This window comes from Garra rufa, chromosome 10 (genome assembly GCF_049309525.1).
Source record: "Garra rufa chromosome 10, GarRuf1.0, whole genome shotgun sequence".
NCBI lineage: Eukaryota > Metazoa > Chordata > Actinopteri > Cypriniformes > Cyprinidae > Garra > Garra rufa.
The window spans coordinates 9,192,808-9,209,910 of record NC_133370.1 but is presented as its reverse complement, the minus strand read 5'-3'; the positions used below and the strand labels follow the sequence as shown (position 1 = coordinate 9,209,910).

Sequence of the window (17,103 nt, the reverse complement as noted above, 5' to 3'; positions counted from 1 at the left end):
ATATATATATATATATATATATATATATATATATATATATATATATATATATATATATATATATATATATACACACACACACACACATACATACATACATACACACACACACATATATACATGCATATATACACATATATACACATACATATACACACACATATACATATATTCCGTTTTATTCATTTTTTTCCAAACTCCATTTTAATTTTTTTGGATTCCGCTTTTTTACATTAATTTTTCTCTGTTTTAATGGTTAAATTAAAAAAATATATATTTATCAAAAAGCATATCTACTTAATTGAAATCATGAAAGTGCACAATTTAACAGCCATTTATAAAACATTTAACAAAAAGTAAACTTTTTTAAGGCCCTATAAAATACGTTAAAAAATTCTCAAATTCTGTTTTATTTTTATCAAAATTCTGTGTTTTCCATTAATTTTCTGGATTTAATTTAAATAGTTTCATTACATTTTAATAATCAAATTCATCTCTAATTGATTTTTTTAAAATAATAATGTATTATTTTAAATAATTTATTTATTATTTTATTATTATAATTTTCCCCCAAAAAATACTGTGTTGTGCATTTACATTTTTTAGTAAATAATTTCTCTAGTAAATATTCCTTTAAAAAAAAATCATGTTTAAATTATATTTTTATTAGTAGTACGAAGTCATATATTTCTGTCACAGTTTCTTTAAGTTAAATCAAACTTTTGTTTTGATGGGTTTCTGTTTGTATATGATATGATGATAATTTTCCTCAAAAGAAATGCTAAAATACAAGATGAATAAGTGAGTTTTTTTTTAAGAGCAAGAGAGATACAGATACACGCAGAACATGCAAGATTCAGTTAAATTAATAAATATTCACAAACAGTAGTCCATATTGCATTTTGATTCAAATGTACTGACCTAATTTTAATTTATTTAACCCAAATTAGGCAAATTCCATCACATTCTACATGATACAGTAAATTCCATTTTTTATTGCTGAATTCCTCTATGTGCTGCCATCTTGATCAGATTTCCCTGGAAGAAGAGACGGTGAAGTCTCAATAAGATTCTCCTGGCCAAATAAAGGATAAATAAAATACTGGGGAAAAAAAAAGACCGTTGGCCACTATGTTGCAAATTACTATTAGCATAACATCCCTTCAGACAGAGAGAATGAAAGACCAACCACACAGAATGCAACAAGCTAATTTATTAAAACACACAGGCATATGCCAATACAACCTAATAAAACACCACAACTAGGTGTGAAAGCATTATAACAAGTTGACAGTGTCATAGTGTGCACTAGAGGGCGCATCTGAGAGCCAAAGGTCCTGTGGAGTTCACTTTATAACATGGAAAACTCAGAAGGTGTATAGAAACTGTTAACATGTTTATAACTAGCTATCTAACAACATTTGTCATCTCGTTTGTATTGAAAAGGTATAGCTTAATGCAACTAAATCAAGTTTTATAACCCAGAATAATCCAAACTGAGTAAAGGTTTCAAAATGAGTCTGCTGTGTTTTTTATAAAAGCCAAGCTACGCCAGCACGTGCAAACATGTCCATCTCTCTGTCCTCAGTCTGACTGGACCACTCAAGCACTGCTGCCCTTAATAAGGCAATGTGTGATGTGATTGGCTGAGAGGCCTCAAGGGGGGAGTGGCTAACTTATGTTTATCCGGCTCTGCTGTGCATGTGCTCTCTGCTTTACCACACTCTCTATCATATTCCTTTCACTCCTGGAAGTCATACCTCTAGTTTTCCTCCTCCCTAAGATTATTCTAGGATACACACTGAACAGTAAACACAATGCAAACAAGATTTCGATGTAGTTATTATGAAGTACGCAAAGTTAAGAAGAAGATATTATTTACCTGCCATGAATTAGCGAGTAGGCCTATTTGAGACCTAAAAACACAAACTAAACTTGATGCTTCCAGTAACCAACGATTTATGACTCTAGTCTATTCTGGTAATTTAGAGGTTATATGCTGGTTACAGGTTGCAGGGCTGTGTGTGTTAGGTCACAGAAACATACAAACAAAAATACACTGTTTAAGAGACTTTTAAGACAGTATAAAATAACAAGTAAGGGTATATATATATATATATATATATATATATATATATATAGAAAAGAGTCACTAACAAAATCTGGACAAAACTAATAATGTGAGACGATGAAAGATAATTGAAAATATGTATTCATATCTGAAACTGTGTATTGCATAGAGTACAAAAAGTACTACTTTCAGCATTAGTAAAATTATTTTTTACGTGTGTCTCCACAGTCAAACTACCAAAAGTTTGTGGTCAGTAAAAAAAAAATTAATACTCTTATTCATTAAGCATATTAAATTGATGAAATGACAGTTAAAGGGATAGTTCATCCAAAAATTAAAATTTGATGTGTATCTGCTTACCCCCAGGGCATCCAAGATGTAGGTGACTTTGTTTCCTCAGAAAAACACAAACGAAGATTTTTAAAGAAAACCGGTGCAGTCTGCCAGCCAAATAATATGAGTGGATGGGGACCAGACCTTTAAAAGTAAACAAAAACATGCACAGACAAATCCAAATTACACCCTGCGGCTCGTGACGATACACTGATGTCCTAAGACACGAAATGATTGGTTTTTGTGAGAAACTGAACAGTATTTATATCTTTTTTTACCTTTGATATACAGCCACGTCCATCTGTCCTGAGCACGAGCTTAGCATCCGGCTCGTGACATGTGAACGCGCTCTGGCATAGAATACGCAAACACCGGAAGCGATCTGTCGCGTGTATACGACACTCATTGTTTACACAGTGCACAGAGATTGTGTATATAGCGGCTATTCAAAATGGCAATTACTTGCGCTTATCCTGATTGTTCAAACCGATTTAAAGCTAAAAGATTACATCATCCGGGACTTTTCACTAATTTCCCCTTAGTGTTTGCGTATACTACGCCAGAGCGCATTCATATGTAACGAGCCGGATGATGAGCTCGTGCTCATGACAGATGGATGTGGCTGTGTATCAAAGGTAAAAAATTATATAAATACTGTTCAGTTTCTCCCAAAAACCGATCGTTTCGTGTCTTAGGACATCAATGTATCGTCACGTGTCGCAGGGTGTAATTTGGATTTGTCTGTACATGTTTTTGTTTACTTTTAAAGGTTTGGTGCCCATCCACATCCATTATTTGGCTGGAAGACTGCACCGGTTTTCGTTAAAAGTCTTTGTTTGTGTTCTGCTGAGGAAACAAAGTCACCTACATCTTGGATGCCCTGGGGGTAAGCAGATAAACATCAAATTTTCATTTCTGGGTGAACTATACCTTTAAGACATTTATAATTCTACAAAAAAACTATTACAAATGCGTAGTTCTGTTTAAATGTCTATTATAAAAAAAAAATCTGATTTCACAAAAATATTAAGCAGCAATTGTTTTTAACATTGTTACAATGATTGAGATTTACATATATATTTTTTTTCTCTCTCTATTTGAGCCGCAAATCAGCATATTAGAATAATTTCTGAAGAATAATGTGACGACTAGAGTAATGATGCCTAAAATTCTTTGCACTACAAGTTTTTCCCCCATGCATTTTGCCAATTTTTTCACCATTGCATAAATTAAATAGCCAATATTTCCTTTTTACAGTTGTCTCTTGCTTAAAAAAAAACAATTACAAAACAACAATTTAAAAACTAAAACTTTAACAGTAAAGATTTTTAACATTCTAGTAGACATTATAGCCTACCAACAAAGCACAATTTAACTTAAAATTAATAAGTTAGTAAAATAATATTCTTTGGCCATTTTAAAGAGCCCCTTCTTGAATCAGGCATGCGTTTTTAATATACAAATAAATGCAGTCTTGCTGAGCAAAGGAGAATGTTATAATAAATGTATTAATAGAGCTGTTGTAATGATTGTTATTCTTTTTGTGTTACTTGATTTTATTTCACAGAACAACAGTAAAATTACAACACTAACATTTACAAATGTTAACTGTTATTTTGGTAGAAACCTGTAAGAAGATCTCAGTACTACAGCAGCAGATTTATTAATGATTCTCATTCTGCAAATTTCCCTCACGTTTGGACTTTGAACCCTGGTTATGGAGTTTGTGCAGCGCTGTCAGAATAAATAAAATCCATGCGTGTATTAGACAACATAACATTCTGTAGTTTATTTACTAATGGCCAATTCACCATTTCAATCATCATACAGTAACTAGTCTCAGCCTCAGACGTCATGCCCACGGAACGTTGGCTAAACGTCTGATGCATATGGTACACTTAACTGGAAACACCTCAGGAATGTCGAAGTCGTCCTCTGATTAGTTGAATTTGACCGGATTTCCGGGAGACGGAAATAGTGTTTATTTTCGGTCCGCCGGGAAACAAAGCGCAGACTGATTTACTCAGCGTTTTGCGAAAAGGTGCTTATGCAGCCGCCATTGCTGTCGTACACATTTATGACGTTCGCGAACAAATTACTGACTTACTGCTTGTTCCCCCTCTTCTTGGTTATCTTTCAATGCTGGTTATTTCAATGACTGACTTGTTGCCAGTCTGTTGTTGTGGGGGCATTTCCACGCACAGAAACGTGACGCTGAATGAAATGAACTGTGATTGGTTGTTTGACATGTCGATCAAACGGTCTTATGGGCGGGCCTTGGCCAATGAACGCTGCCAAGAATTCCACTTCTAGAATTCCGAGACTATACAGTAACCAGCAACAAACACCCCTTTCTCTTCTCATGGAAGACATGCAATGCGATACTAAACAGTCTCATGCTGTCAGTGCTTGTAAAAATTTTTGCATCTTTCTCTGACAGTTTTAAATGCTTCCACACTGCCCAAATGTTTGCTGCATTAGTGCACTCCTCTATTTGATCCCATCATGTCATTGTTTGGTATAATTTACTTCACTGACATGTGAAATGTAAATAGGAAAAATTAGTAGGAAAACTAAAAAAAGCTAAGAATCTAAACTCTCAGTTGTGCAGTATGACATCACAATAAGAGCACGTTCAAATCTGTGATTGATTTCCTACATTCAACACTCATGGAACTCCTAGTGCTGCTGCCAAGCAACAATCTTGTTTACATGAGACAAAGTTGAACAGTGAACCACATCAAAGCATTGTGGGAAGTTCCCATTAGAACACACATCACACAAAAACAACAGAGTTCAATCTGAATGCTCTAACCTAAGCTACAGATTACTAAACACTTCACGCTCAAACACAGACGCACACTGCTGTTACCTTGACATTTATCAGCATGAGCCCTTCAGGTCGCTGTAAAGCTCTGTTCTGTGCAGGTATGCAAGTGAAACAAGTGTGAATTGATGTATTGAGATACCAACAATGTCACACAGCACATGACAGATACTGATGTTTAAATACAGTCTTAAAGGTAATACCATTTTGCACACGTGCTACAAAAGTTTGTGCTCATTTTAGAGCAATAATTACAATACGTCCATACATTTAAATCCAAATATTTAGGACATAATCATTACTTCTAAACAAACACTGACACACACACACACAAAAAAAAAAAAAAAAAATTAACATCAATGAGCCTAAATGAAAAAAAAATTCAATTTTGTTAAAAAGAAAATATGTTCCCAGTTCTGTCAAAGTCTGATAAAAGTCAAAGATTGAATTTTAAAACCAAATGACTGTATATGAACTATGCTATTTTGTTTAATTTGCTCTCACTGTATGTCAACAATCATCTCTATTTCGCTTATTTCTATTTATCTGATGAAATTTTATGATAAATAAATAAAGTTGGTACATATATACACACAACAGTAAACTTCATTACACCTCCTGGTTTACGGAAAAGGGAAATTAAGCAATAAAAATTTAAATTTAAAAAAGAACTTAAATGTTCATATCAAGTTAAATCAAACTGATTTGTAGTGCTTTTCATATTTATGCATTGTTTCAAAGTAGCTTTACAGAAAATCAAGATGTTAATGTTTATAATATTTAGCAGATCAAAGCTTAGTGACAAAATAGTTCACACTTTGTGACGATACAAGCAATCAAGCACTTGAGATTTGTTATATAGTAAATAATCGTCCTACACAAGTATACTTTAAGTATGTGGGTAAAGTTACACCTAAAAAAGTACATTTTACAAGAAAATACTATTTCAGCCATTTCCACTTTCACAATTCGTGTTCAATTCAATGCATTTGCTATTTCTTTGTAATTAATTGTGAAATTTACTAGCAATTTCTAAGTGAAAATTGTTTATACACCATTTTTCCCTGTTTATGTATCTATATGTATCTAAAGAAGGGTGGTCAAATTATAAATTTTATGATTAAATACATTAGGCATCTGAGATTTAAGACTCATATCACACATATGTTCAAGCTATTAAGAAGAACATTTTAAAACATGTACAGTCAAGCCCAAATTATTCATACCCCCGGCAAATTCTGACTTAGTTACTTTTATTCAACCAGCAAATTTTTTTTTTTGACTGGAAATGACAGGCTTCTCCCAAAAGATAGTAAGACAATGTACAAGAGGCATCATTGTGGAAAAAATATTTCTTAGCTTATTTACATTTGAAAATCCAAAGTTCTATACCATTCCAAATAGTCCACGCTGTTCTAAAGCACCCTAATTACCCTGATTCATTGGGAACAGCTGTTTTAATCAACTCAACAGGTGAAAAACAGAAGCTCTCTGCTGTTGGTTTGTGAACAGTCATGGCTAAGACAAAAGAGCCCACTGAGGACCTGCGGCTGCGCATTGTGGCTGCTCACAATTCAGGAAAGGGCTTTAAGACCATATCTAAATGTTTTGAAGTTCCAGTGGCTACAGTGCAAAGTGTTATTAAAAAAAATACAACACGTTTTGCACTGTGAAAAATCTCAGAGGACGGAAGCCAAAAGTGGCACCTGTGCTGGCCAGGAGGATAGTGAGAGAGGTAAAAAAGAATCCAAGGATCACCACCAAAGCCATCCTGATGAATCTCTCCGCTGGGTTCCACAAACGCAGACCAAGGAGGACACCATTTCTCCAGATAAGGCACACAAAAGCCTGCTTGGCCTTTGCAAATGCTCATCTGGACAAAGAAGAAGACTTCTGGTCTCCTGTTTTATGGTCAGATGAAACAAAAATTTAATTGTTTGGCCACAATGATGTAACCTTCATTTGCCGTAAAAAAAGCCTTCAACCCTGAGAACACCATCCCCACTGTCAAACATGGTGGTGAGAATCTAATGTTTTGGGGGTGTTTTTCAACCTGTGGACTAGGGAACCTAATCACAGCAAAACGGCACCAAGAAAAAGGAGCAATACATCAAAATTCTCAACAACAATATCAGGAAGTCTGCAGAGAAACTTAGCCTTGGGCACCAGTGGATATTTCAGCACGACAACGACCCAAAACACACAGCAAAAGTGGTGAATAAATGGTTAGCAGACAAAAACATTAACATTTTGCAGTGGCCCAGCCAGAGTCCTGACTTAAATCCAATTGAGAATCTGTGGAGGGAGCTAAAGATCAGGGTGATGGCAAACCTGAAAGAGTTGGAGCTCATCGCTAAAGATGAATGGACAAAAATTATAGGAAGCATTTGATTGCTGTAATAGCCAATAAAGTCTTTTCTACTGATTATTGAGAAGGGTATGAATAATTTTGGACATGCCATTTTTTGTTCAAATGTAAATAAAAGATGAGTAATAATTTTTTTTCTACAATGATGCCTCTTGTACATAGTCTTATCATCTTCTGGGAGACATCTGTGTCATTTCTAATTAAAAAAAAACCTTGCTGGTTGAATAAAAGTAACTTTAAGTCAGAATTTGCCAGGCGTTTGAATAATTTCAGGCTTGACTGTAGATATCTAAATGATTAAAAATTTCTTTAGCAGAGGCCAATAATCACCCAGTTTACTTTTAGCACTTCAGACTAACGTCATCAAAAGCTATAAAAAGTATCCCTTTATGGAAATATGAGAGATGTCACAGTGATAGTAGAAAAAAATGGTCTAATCAGTCTTGGAATCTTACAAAAACTCCCTTTCGCACATTTAAGCTGCAGTCGCAGCACATGGAGGAGGAGTACAGTCAGACTACATTCTCTAGTTGTTCTGGTCTTCATCTTCTGCCTTTATTAGGACACAGAGAGCTCACTGGCAGCATGGGGTTTGTTTAAATTACTGCTGAACTACAGACTGCACTGTGAGAACAAGCAGTCGAACATACCTTTCAGACAGCAGTCAGGTGTGGATCTCAAACTGTCTCAAACACTACAGGCTGGATTACACAGACATGCAATCCTGTATTGAAAATGGGACTCAATATGTCTCATTGTTGCATCTCCCATCTAAACATCTCTCTCCTCAAAAGGACTTGTCTGTTACATAGTCCTTCATTTATTATCTGTTCTGTTCTCCTCCCAATAATATGATCACCATGGTGTATGTTTGAAATAATACTAATTGTACTGTTTTTTGCAGTATGTATATATACAAAATATTTACACACAGGATGACTGATAACCTACTCTACCAAAATGTGAAATATATAATCAGTGAAGAATGCATGATGCAATACAATATCCCACAATGCAATGTACTTGATCTGAATGCCTACTTGCCTTCTACAAAAGCCAAATAATTATATTTTAAAGATACATGGACTCAGTTCACTGAATAAAGCATATAATACAACATTAACTGAAAAAAAAAATCATATCAATCTCAAATTAAAAAACAAAAAGGAAAAAAAAAAAAGAATGTATCTTTGAAATATCTAATTTATAGTACTAAAACTGGATGGCATTCACTAAATGAATCATACAATATATATCAAATGTAGTATAAGGTAAAAAAAAACTCAAATTATTCTCTAATAATAAAAAAGCTAAATAGTCTTAAAAAGATTATAACGACATAATTTACAGAATTAATTTATTATTAATTAACACTATTTTGATTTTTTGTGAAATGTATTATCCTTCACTGGGTCTTAAAATAAAAAAAATCTAATTAATACAAAAAATGTTTTTTTTTTTGTGTGAAATGTATTTCTCATCATTAACTGGGTCTTTAAAAAAAAAAAACTAATTAATACAAAAAAAATTAAATCCTAATGACAAACTATATATTATTGGAAAGGTCTAAGGCTCCTAAATAGATATTTTGATTTTGTGTGTGTGTGTGTTACAAATTATGTAGGAAAAATAATAGATTAATTCATGACAAGAGTGCACCTCAAAAACATACTTCATAACAGGAGTTATGAACCTTTGTCACAAACAGACTTCCTCATTGCCTTTTTCCCTATCACACTTTAGAAATCATAAGAAATGATATATCAGTTGAAAATTTAAAAAAAACTTAAAAGCCATTTTAAAATCAGACATTGCATTAACATGGAAAATGTACATCAAAATCATATGTGACCCTGGACCACAAAACCAGTCTTAAGTCGCTGGGGTATATTTGTAGCAATAGCCAAAAATACATTGTATGGGTCAAAATTATTGATTTTTCTTTTATGTCAAAAATCATTAGGAAATTAAGTAAAGATCATGTTCCATGAAGATTTTTTGTAAAATTCCTACTGTAAACCTATCAAAATGTAATTTTTGATTAGTAATATGCATTGCTAAGAACTTAATTTGGACAACTTTAAAGGTGATTTTCTCAGTATTTTGATTTTTTGCACCCTTAGATTTCAGATTTTCAAATAGATGTATCTCGGCTAAATATTGTCCTATCCTAACAAACCATACATCAATAGAAAGCTTATTTATTGAGCTTTCATATGATGTATATATCTAAAATAGAATTTTAACCTTGTGACTGGTTTTGTGGTCCAGGGTGACATATTATAAAATGTTTTAGTTCATGAATTACGCAAAAAACAAAAAGCAAAATATTCGTATTTTAAACTAAAATAGACTGAATACTGGAATACATTAAAAATACTGAAATAATTATAAAAACACATTACATTTAGTAAAAGGTAAAAAAATATATACAACTGAACAAAGAGATAATAAATTAATCTCAGAATTAAAAAAAATCTGAATATACATAAAATAAATGTAAAAAACAAAAATATTGCATGTAAAGGATTAAGTGTGTAAATATGTAGAACCATTAAGGAAAAAACACTAGACTAAGCAGTATACAGTGTTCTAGTATTCCAGTACAAACACTTTATTCTCTCTGAGGTCTACAAATGGTGTGGACTCACATTCTCTGCTCTTATAAGGCTGTGAAGAGTCTGAATCAGTCACAGGCCTCATCTCTCCAAGAAATTTATTCAAGAGTTGTTCTTGGCTCAGTTCTGGGAAATAGCTGATCTTACGTCAACACTCTAAACAGGAAGTAATGATAAAAATCCACACAAGGCATGAATTCTGAACATCAGTTTATTTGTTCTGTTACATAAAACCTGTGCTCCTCACTCCTCTTCTGTGTTCAAATTCCTTCTTCAATCTTCCGTCATCAAAAAAAAATCACTACAGACAAGCACTCGACAAAAACTTGTCAAACACACCTGAAGTATAACAAAGTGTCATCTGAAATCTGTAATGATGGAGTTGGCCAAAGCTTTAATCTGTACTAAGGGGACACATTTTGGCTGGTTTGCAAGAGCCGATTTGCCCCTGCTGGCGGATGCTATAACTACACCATCTGCACACTGACTGCTATTCAAAACTAGATGTTTAATTCTGCCACTTGCTGCCAGGACATTACCCTACAGCTCTACAACATCTCTAACTCCATCCACTATACAAATTCAACTTCTATTCAAAGAGACGTCAGTTTCTCATAAACCACAGCATGGAGAAAACCTCAAAGGACAAAGACAGACTGCTGCGAGCTGCAAACAATACCAGTGGGAGATTTATGGATGAATTATATTCAGACAGTTAAATCAAATGGCAGAGATAATGTGATAAGAAATGCACATGCAAGCACACACACAAGAAAGGAATGGCTTTTATCCATATCAAAACAAAAACAGTTACAGAATGCAAAACAGAAACTAAAATAGAATCTTTATCTCTGCATAACAGACATTACATTTGTTTTCACAACTCTTTCACTGCCTTTGCAGTGAATGGGTGCCATCAGAATGAGATTTCAAACAGCTGATAAAAACAAAATATCCACAAGAAATCCACATGACTTCAGTCCATCATTTAAAAAGTGAAAAGCTTTGTGTTTGTAAACAGTGCTTTATCTGTGCATATTTCTCTCCTGATTTAGACAAGATGACTTTTTCACTGAAGAAAACAAAATTATGAATAGAGGAGATTTTAGAACATTTTGATGGATTTTTTTCTTACAAACATACAGCTTTTCGCTTCACTGAAGTTGTGTGGATTACTTGTGGATTATTTTATCAGATGTTTGTACTCTCATTATGACGGCACCCATTCACTGCAGAGGATCCATTGGTGAGCATCTATATTGATCAAGAAATAAAGTACTTTTTCTATACCTGGTTCTCTAGGTAAAGAAAACACCTTCTCAAATGAACAGCAAATATTTTACTTAAGGCGAGACACTGCAGGTGAATAGAGTAAAAAAAAAAAATTAACTAATAGTCATCACCTTGATAATTGCAAAAAAAAATTGTACAAGTTTTTTTAAAATGTTAGGTCTAAATTTGCAAATTATGCATTATTTAATGAAATATGTGCTAATTTGCATACATTTCTAGTACAAAAATCAGTCAGTTTTAATTATTCATTTAATTAATACATTTTAGAGTCAAATGTTTTTACAGAGGGGATTTCGGGTATCTCATTTTGTCGCTCCATAATTTGGAATAAACTTAGAACAGAGAAAACATTTTTTTTTTTTTTTTTACAATTTTTTGGGGAATAAAATTTTGTATAAAATCAAGCAAATTATATATGAACAAATCCCTCTGTAAAAACCTTCAGGAAACTGACTGGAATAAAAATGTAAAGTTTGGTGTGTGTAAATGCTACTGAAGTGAAAAAAATCTTTTTAAGAAAACGACCTTTAAAAATTGGACTGTAATTGAAATCCACTGACAAAAATAGATAAAGTGCTTATCTTGTGTCTTTTGGTTGTGTCTTTTCACTAGTCTGAAAAAACACTTTATGAAAAACCAAAAATGCCAAAATCTCATGCTTGACAGGTGCATGAATAAACAGCGTTTTTGCCTGCAGTGTCTCTTCTTAAATGACATTTTGCAAAAACTATCCAGCATCACGTGTTTTATACATCACTTCTGATTGAGTCTGACTGTCACGTTTTAACATTAAGAATAAACAACCTTTATGGAATCAGATCTTCTGCAGATCTTCCTACAAGGATTAATAGAATAAAATCTTGTCACAATGCATATCGCAAAATCAGATTATGTGTGCAATATGAAGCAGCACAACTGCTTTCAACACTAATAATAAAAAAATATTTCTTGAGCGGCAAATAAGCCTATGACCCTGGACCACAAAACCAGTCTTAAGTAGCACGGGTAAATTTGTAGCAATAGCCAATAATACACTGTATGGGACAAAACTATTTTTATGCCAAAAATCATTAGGATATTAAGTAAAGATCATTTTCCATGAAGATATGTTGTACATTTTCTACTGTAAATATATCAAAACCTAATTTTTGATTAGTGATATGCAACTTAATTTGGACCACTTTAAAGGCAATTTTTCAATATTTAGATTTTTTTGCACACTCAAATTTCAGATTTTAAAATAGTTGTATCTTGGCCAAATATTGGTTTAACCTATCAAACATCCATACATTCATGGAGAGCTTATTTTTCAGCTTTCAGATGATGTAAAAAGCCTTATGACTGGTTTTGTGGTCCAGGCTCACATATTATAATGATTTTTGAAGGATCATGTGACACAAAAAGTAATGATGCTGAAAATTCAGCTCTGCATCAGAGGAATAAATTACATTTTAAAATATATTCAAATAGCAGGTATTTTAAATAGTTAAAAAAGTTCACAATATTACTGTTTATACGGTATGTTTAATTAAATAAATGCAGTCCTGTTGAGCATAAAAGCAACTACTTTTGACTTTTTTCAGGGTTATGCCTTCTTAAATATATCTACAGTAACCAGAAACAATAATTACAGTATATAGAAACATAAAAAGAAAACAGAGGGGTTAGGTATTGAAAGTATATCTGACTGTTTGTTTTGACAGAGAGGGCAGGTGCAGCTAATTCAACAGCTGCAATATCAGAGTCTGGCTCCCAGCCTCACACTCTCTCTCACTCACACACACACACACACACACACACACACCCCAAATGAATTCATGTACTGTATGTAGACTCCTTAGTGCCCTTTCCAGCCTCATAACCACAGTGACTGTGCAAACCGCCGATTGCATACAATTATCCAGCAGGTCCACATTTAGTCTGTTCATCAACACACATGCACTTCAGAGCTCAACCAGTTTGCTGCGTTCCCAGAATTGCAAACCATTTTCAGAAACAGCTTGACCAATAATGGCTGCCCCTGACTAAGCATGAGCAGAACAAATGTGTGTAATTCATGTAAAACTGCACTTACATAAACTGTGACAGTTGTAAAAGTTTTGGATAAAAGCATCTGCTAAGTGAATAAATAAGTGTAATGTAGATATGAATAGTTTTACGAAGCAATTTGCATAGAAATTTCCACAAAAATATGAAGCATTTGAATCGTTTTAACACTGATATAATAAAAAATGTTTCTTGAGCAGCAAATCAGCATTGGAATGATTTCTAAAGAATCATGTGCATCACAGAAATAAATTACATTTTAAAATATATTTAAATAGAAAACAGGTATTTTAAATAGCAAAAAATATTTCACATTGCTTACACATTACTGTATTTTTATCAAATAAATAAAGCCTTGGGGAGCATACGAGATTTAAAAAAAGCATACCGACCCCAACATTTTTAATGGTGTATATACAGCTTTTTAAACTTTTCATTCAAGCACATTGCACATTGGATCTAGACCCATGCATGCTCTTTCTCATAAGGCAGGAGGTCATCTTTAGGACAGGGTAGTGTTTCAGTCACTTAGGTTATGGAGTTCTAGCTGGTCTCATATTTAGGGTCTGCTGGACCAATCTGAATCACAGATCATGAAGCATGCATCCAAGCCCAAAATACTGCAGAACTCACAGTTCAAATACTGTGGCATGCATAAGAAAAAATAAACAGTAATTCATATCTGACCTCAACATAATGAAAATACTTTTAAAAAGCAAATGCTGCTTGTTAGCGACCACAGGAGCAGGTGATTTTCTCAATGCGGTTGCATGCTCTTCCAGACGTCGCAAACATAAACATACATGTGATGTCAGGCTTAGACATAGCGGCATATGTTGGCACGGTCCTCAGACACACTCCGGTTACAACCCTGCTGTTAGCAGCTGATTCTAGATGAGCTTCAGACTACTTGAAGGCACAGTGAGTCCTAACATTCACATTTATGAGCGACAACAGGGCAAAGATCTTAATGTATCAAGACAAAATGTCAGTGTCAATTAAAAGGTCCTTTCAATTGCCCAACCCTTTGGTTTCACAGACGAATATCAATGCAAATCCCCAAAAAAAAAAAAAAATTAGACCCTTACATGTGTAGAAAATCTGAATGATTATGTCTATACAAACGGGTACAATGCAGTTGCTAGGGTGTTCTTGTTCTTGTTCTTATTAATAAGCCACTTCCAAGTCTCTAGTTCCTAGATATGGTTTAAAAATACCACTTAAAGAAACAGACTACGGTTTCAGACTGCTTAATAAGCATGAAATAATGTCATGCTGAGTGATCTAGAATAAATGTCACAAACATAGCAAAGCAAAGATAACCAACTGTGTTTAATGATTCATTTATAGGTAGAAGTCGAAAAACTAAAATAAAACTATATAAAAATTATAAATATTAAAACAAATGCATATAGGAAATACACTGCATTAAGAGCAAGGGGGTGAAAACTTTTTGAATTTGAAGAAAGAAATTGTACTTAATTTGTCTTCTGGGAAACATGCAAGTATTTTCTATTGCTTCAGAAGGGCAGTACTAAATGGAAAAAAAAATATTTCAACAAAATAATAATCATGTTCAAAAGTTTTCACCCCCCCCTTTTTATTATAAATAAATAATTTATAAATAAGTGAGTGAATGAGTGAACACTTCTGAATTAATTATTTTAGCTGCTCCATCAGACATCTGTTTTATTCTACTCAAGCTTTTTATAACTACTCAAGCATATAGGTCTACTCATATACTCAGGATTGTGGGATATCATAAACTACCAATGATGCATCTATTCCGTCTTCCAAGTCCAACCAGATGAAGGTATCTTACTAGACAAGATGTGTCATGCTGCCTCTTTACCTCTGTTTCAAACACAACCATTACGCTCTTGGATGCTTCAGTAAAATTCCCAGTGCCACTGTCACAAACTCCAATGCAAACTCAGTCCACATTTGTTCTTAAAACAAACACCAAAAGCAGGAACTTATACCAGAAACTGCAGAACTCTAAACAGTCATAGAAGAGTCATAGTCAAAATATACCTGTTGAGCTGTAAGAGGACGCAGACGACACACTGACACACACTTCCCAAGCGGTTCATTGTCCAGCAGGAACAGATCAGGGTGGGTTGGAGTCACAGGGGGGATTACGCTATAATGGGGCTTAATAAGGCCGGCTCAGACCGAGGGCTTACGGCTGCCGCCACACACAGAAACAAAAAGAAAAAAAGATGGAAATGGTACTTACTGGTTACTGCCTAGAAAGACTTCCCAGGTTCATTGGTAGAGTCCAAATGCAACTATTCCAAGTGCAACCGTTTCTAAAGAGTGTCGTGCATAAAGTGCGGGTCAGTTTGTGAATGATGAGAGGTGAAGAGACAGCAGACGTCCATCATACTCGAAGAAAGGATGCTGATCCATACGAATGAAGGATGTAGAAGAGTAATGGTGTTGATAGACGGGAAGAGGGGAAAAGGGGAGGGATAGGGAAAAGGAGAGAGGGAGAGGAGGGGAAGGATATTTGGGAGGGAGGATAGAAAAGGAAAAAAAGGGTACGGCAGATAATTAACGAAAAACAACACAATAGAGGTGAAAAAAATAAAACCAAATTTCAATAGTGTCCAATTACAAAAAATATTCCAAAGAATCTCTATGGAGAGCTTCTGGCGGCCACTGAAAATCCACAGGTGGCAATTTTCTGAATTTCCTGTTCAGCTAACAACTTCAGAGTGACACTACTGAGAGTCACGCTAGTGCACACGCTCACACTCACACACACGAGCAGAGGTAACCTCACCCAGTGGACTCCATGTATGGCCTGAGAACTGAGTCCTGCAGGGGAATCTGCCATAAATAGACTGTCAGGGGGTTGAGAGACCCAGGGATTGAATCAGCTGTTAGATCAACAACCTCAACAGAGTACCAGAGATAGACGCACACATGGATCAGAGGAAACGCACATGGATGGATCAAATCCTTCTGATATCAATACTTCTGATAATGATTTTGTATCAGATAGAACATTGATCTTAAGGGATTCTTTTAACTATGTATTGTATTATTTAGCAATACAATCAACTTGCATCATCAGTTCCAAAGGGCAAACAGTGTAGCATTTAATAAAATGGAATTGTCCAAATTCCGTGTAAGTTTAAATACATTTTACTTACAGAATTTACCATTAAAACCAATGTGCATCATACGTTTCAAAGAGAAAACCATGTGGAATTTATTAAAATAAAGTGCATCATACGTTTCAAAGAGAAAACAATGTGGAATTTATTAAAATGGAACTGTGCAAAATTCTTGTAAGTTTCAGAGAGCAAACAATGTGGAATTTATTAAAATGGAATTGTGCAATTTTTTGTAAGTTTAAATAAGTTTCATAGCACAATGTAGAATTTTTTTAATTTATTGTAAGTTTGAATAAGTTTCAAAGAGCAAAAAAATAGAATTTATTAAAATGGAATTGTGCGAATTTTTTACGTTTAAATTAATTTTACAACAGTGAATATTAAAATGAATGTGCATCATATGTTTCAAAAAGAAAACAAAC

The 17,103-nt window shown here is 34.0% G+C and overlaps 1 protein-coding gene across 1 annotated transcript in view; it reads right to left on the bottom strand.

The window, feature by feature from the left end:
* The window catches only part of svilb (supervillin b), a 78,347-nt gene extending 62,172 nt beyond the window's left edge, over nucleotides 1-16,175 (bottom strand). The window contains exon 1 of the mRNA XM_073848073.1: nucleotides 15,796-16,175. The gene's annotated coding sequence lies outside the window, so the exon portion shown is untranslated. The remainder of the gene's footprint in view (nucleotides 1-15,795) is intronic.
* Nucleotides 16,176-17,103: the final 928 nt, after the last annotated feature.